Here is a 4,014-nt window from a genome sequence, read left to right on the forward strand (position 1 = left end):
TATAATGACTGAAGTTACTGAGATGTTATCTTCCTCCTGCAGTTGTGCCATTTGCAAGAGCAGCCAGTGACCCTGAGGAGCTTGGGGAAAGTCACTAATACAGCTGCCCCAGCGTCACACCGTCTCTTGGAACCAGGCACCAGCGCAGATACTAACACGTCTGTGGGCAATAGGTCATCGCCTCCGTGGTTATTTCACAGCGGTCAGAGCTCTTCACTCAGCATGAGGAGCTGGTAGAAACAGAGAAGCCCGAGGGTGCCGGCAGGGAGTTACTGTCAGACAGCAGGACCATGCTGAGTCCCAGGCAGCTGATGAGCCTCTGAGCTCGTCCATCAGGCGACAGACGCTGTATGTCCAGCAGGATGCGCAGGGAGATCTGGCAGAGATCCAGGAGGGTCTGTAGGCCATGGTCTCTGACATGGAGGAGTCCATGTGGAGCATGAGTAGTGCATTGACCCCGAGCACTAAGCACACAGTCTCCTCCATTGAGAGCGTGTTGACTCTCATGGAGAGGCATCATCAGGCACAGTCTCAGGGGTTCCAGGAATGGTGCTCGGACATGCAATGCAGCACCCCACCCGTGACCTCAGGAGGTGGATGAGGCACCTCCTCTCTTTATGCGATGCCCATCCAGCAATGGTGAGAAGAGAGGTCCAAATGCACAACCCGCTGGCGAACATGCTGCCTATCGCCTCTGTGGCTCCTCTCGGGGATCTCCAGAGGAGTGCACCAGCTCCTATGCCCCTCTGCCCTTCTGTCAGTGACCATTGCATCTGGTAAAGCTGCAACCATTGAGGAATGCCAAGCCATGGGACATGAAGTTACCTCACGGTGGGGCCTATTCAGGCTCCACCAACCAGAGATCAACCGCCAGGGTCAACAGTCACCAGTGGAGCAAAGTCAGCAGGCGGCCCCATTGCCACTGTCAGCGAGTGGGCGGGATTGGAGTGGGGGGGGGGGGGAAGCGATGGAGGGGTGGGGGTGGGTGTATCTGCAAATGTAAGTTGAAGGCACCTTGAGCACAATAGGGGCTTGAATGGGTCACATTATTTGAATGACTTACTTTGAAAGTTGTGTTTGGTTTGGCCACATTGTATGTTCTTTGTTGGCGGATTGACATCAACAGCCTCTGGAGCAGCCTCGCTTTCCCAGCCACCATTGGGTCTCCCCCTGCCAGATCCAGGTTTCACAGGGCTCTGCGTGCCACGACTATAAGGGAGAAATGCTCTGAAGGGTATCTCCATTCTCCCCCGAATCGGTCCAGGAATCTAAAGTGCATTTTGAGGAGCCCAATAGTCCTCTCCACCTCCGACCTTGTGGCTCCTGTTGTACCTCTCCTCCGCATCTGCTCTTGGGTGACAGAGTGGGATCAGGACCCACCTTTTCCAGGGACAGCCCTTGTCACCCAGGAGTCACCCATCCAATCAGGCAGGAGCCACAAACAGCCTTGGTATTCCTGAGTGTCAACATCGTGTGAGCTGCCCGGCGGTCACAGATACTCTGAAGATTCATTGAGTGGAAACCTTTTATGTCTGTGAAACCTCCCGGCTCACCTGCTGGTGCCTTGATGGTGGCAAGTGCAATCTATTACACCCTGGATGTGGAGGAGGCCAGCCATCTCCCACAAAGCCTTCTGCTCCCTCTGGGAGGCGCTGTCTGTCTGGTAATGGATAAATGCACAGAGAGGTTTGAAGATAACGTCAATGTTGAGCTTGATGCAACTGTATGCAGCTCAGTGCAGCACCCCACACAGACCCCCACCCTGACACCTGGAAAGAACCAGTCGATACATCGAGGGCCACTGTGATTCTCAAAGCTACTGGCATGGGGTGTCCTCGCACACAGTTGGAGGAGATTTCTGGCCCAATTATCTGGCATATTGCTGTCACTGTGTCCTTAGAGAGGCGAAGCTCCCTGTGGCACTGCATCATGGACATTTGGAGGGCGGTATTATTGGAGCATTGTCTTTAGACTCTAACCACTGGGTAATAATCTCCTGCGGACCCCAACGCCTTGCCCTCCCCGTTGGCACTGCACCAACTGATGCTGTGCCTCTCCACTCAAAGGTCTTTTTCCGGGATGCTCACCTGGCCTCCTCCCCATCCTGTCCGTCCCTTCCTCTTACCCACAGAGTACACTATGTTCCCGAGACGAGATGCACGAGGACCTGGGCCTTACACTGCGTTGCAATCCTCAAGCAAACCTTCCCGAGAGGGTTAGCTCCTGAAATGCAACCCGGCAGCTTGAAAGGCTACAGAAAGGAAAAGAAAATCTGGCACGACCCTGAACTGAGACATGCAGCAAACCCACAAACAAACTGAATGTGTTTGTGCTCCCAGGGCCTGTTATCTGGTCCTTGGGTGACAAGTTGATGAAGACACGCTGGCTGCCCACTCATTTTGCCCGTGCGATGAGCGTAAAATCGCTCAGGTAACTTAAAATCCCGTTCAATAGGCTCATTGATGGCCTGAATTGGCCCTTTAACTATCAGCGGGCATGGATCTGACTTGTGCGGGCGCCCGCCGGGGCACGTGCCTGAAGTTATTTTGCACAACTTTACATTCATTGGGGCCGAGCACGTCCCCGACCTCAGGGTGTAAAACTCAGGCCATGAGTTCAAACCCCACCATAGCAGCTTTTAAAAGTCTGGAATAAAACGTTAACGTCAGTATCGGTGACCATTAAACGGCAATTGCTGAAGCCAGAAGAAATTGGTTCACCCATCACCTTTCGGGAAGGGAATCTGCCATCATTCCCTGGTCTGGCCCGCGTGTGACTCCAGGTCCTCCGCAATGACTCTGAAATGGCACAGCATGCCACTCAGTTACATCCCAGAAAGCAGCTGCCCCCTCACCTTCTCGCCGGCAATCAGGAATGAGCAGCAAACGTCGCTCCTGCCAGCGATGCCCACATTCTGAGAATCAGTATAAAAAGGAGCACACAGCCACACAAACACCTGGACCACTCAGTGGATGGCATCAAGCCCGGCAGGATGATTATGAAGTTGTGCATTAACCTCGGCACTGTGGAAAACCTCATTTGCTCCACATACCAATCTCCACAGCAGATGTGCTGTGATAACCAATTATGATTTCTGTTCATCCAACAAGGCAAAAACCTCCCATGGAGCATCAGAACCCATTGAAACAACAACAGTATTTAGCCGTCAAGCCTAGTTCTTTCACAGACTAGGTGCAATCTGTTGTGCCAACCATACTCCCACCCGTTAATCTTCTAAGCAAAGACATTGCAAACATATGTTTCCCTCAGTGACTTCCTGGCTCCGCACACCCAACCAACCATTCACCCATAGCCCGGGGTATCCACCCCAGTGAGAGGAAACCTCTCCTCCACGTCAGAAAATTGTGCTGCAAACACTTTGGAAGGACGTCAAAGCCCTTGTTTGCATTCAGAGGGGATTCACCAGAATGGTTCGAGGAATCTTGGAATGTAGCAACAAGATAAGGTTGGAGAAACTTAAGGTTCTGCAGCAAAAGAGGTTGAGGGGAGATTTCATAGAGGTGCACAAGATCATTATGGGTTTAGATCAGATATACAAAGAAAAGCTATTCCCATTAGCTGATGGTACAAATATAAGGGACACAGATTTCAGGTTTTGAGTAAGTTATACACATGTAAGGAAGAACTATTTTATACGGGGAGTGGTAATGACCACTGGTGATAAAAGCGGAGACTATCAGTAATTTCAAAAGGAAATTGGATGGGCTCTTGGGAGAAATAAGCTTGCAGGGCTCGGGAATGCAGTGGAGGAATGGGACTGGCGGGATTCGTCTGGAGAGCTAACATGGACTCAGTAGACACAATGGCTTCCTTCTATGCTGTAACGGTTCTCTGATTCTATACTCCTGAAATCCTCTGACGTAGATGAAAGCAAACAAGGTTTTATGGTGCCAGTGCGTGGCTCAGGATTGTTCGAATGATCCCTCCCTGAGAAATTGCAATCCTTTGGCGCGAGATCCCTATGGTTCGAAAGTATCAGGAACCTCCCAGAGG

The sequence above is a fragment of the Scyliorhinus canicula genome, chromosome 5 (assembly GCF_902713615.1).
Source record: "Scyliorhinus canicula chromosome 5, sScyCan1.1, whole genome shotgun sequence".
Lineage (NCBI taxonomy): Eukaryota > Metazoa > Chordata > Chondrichthyes > Carcharhiniformes > Scyliorhinidae > Scyliorhinus > Scyliorhinus canicula.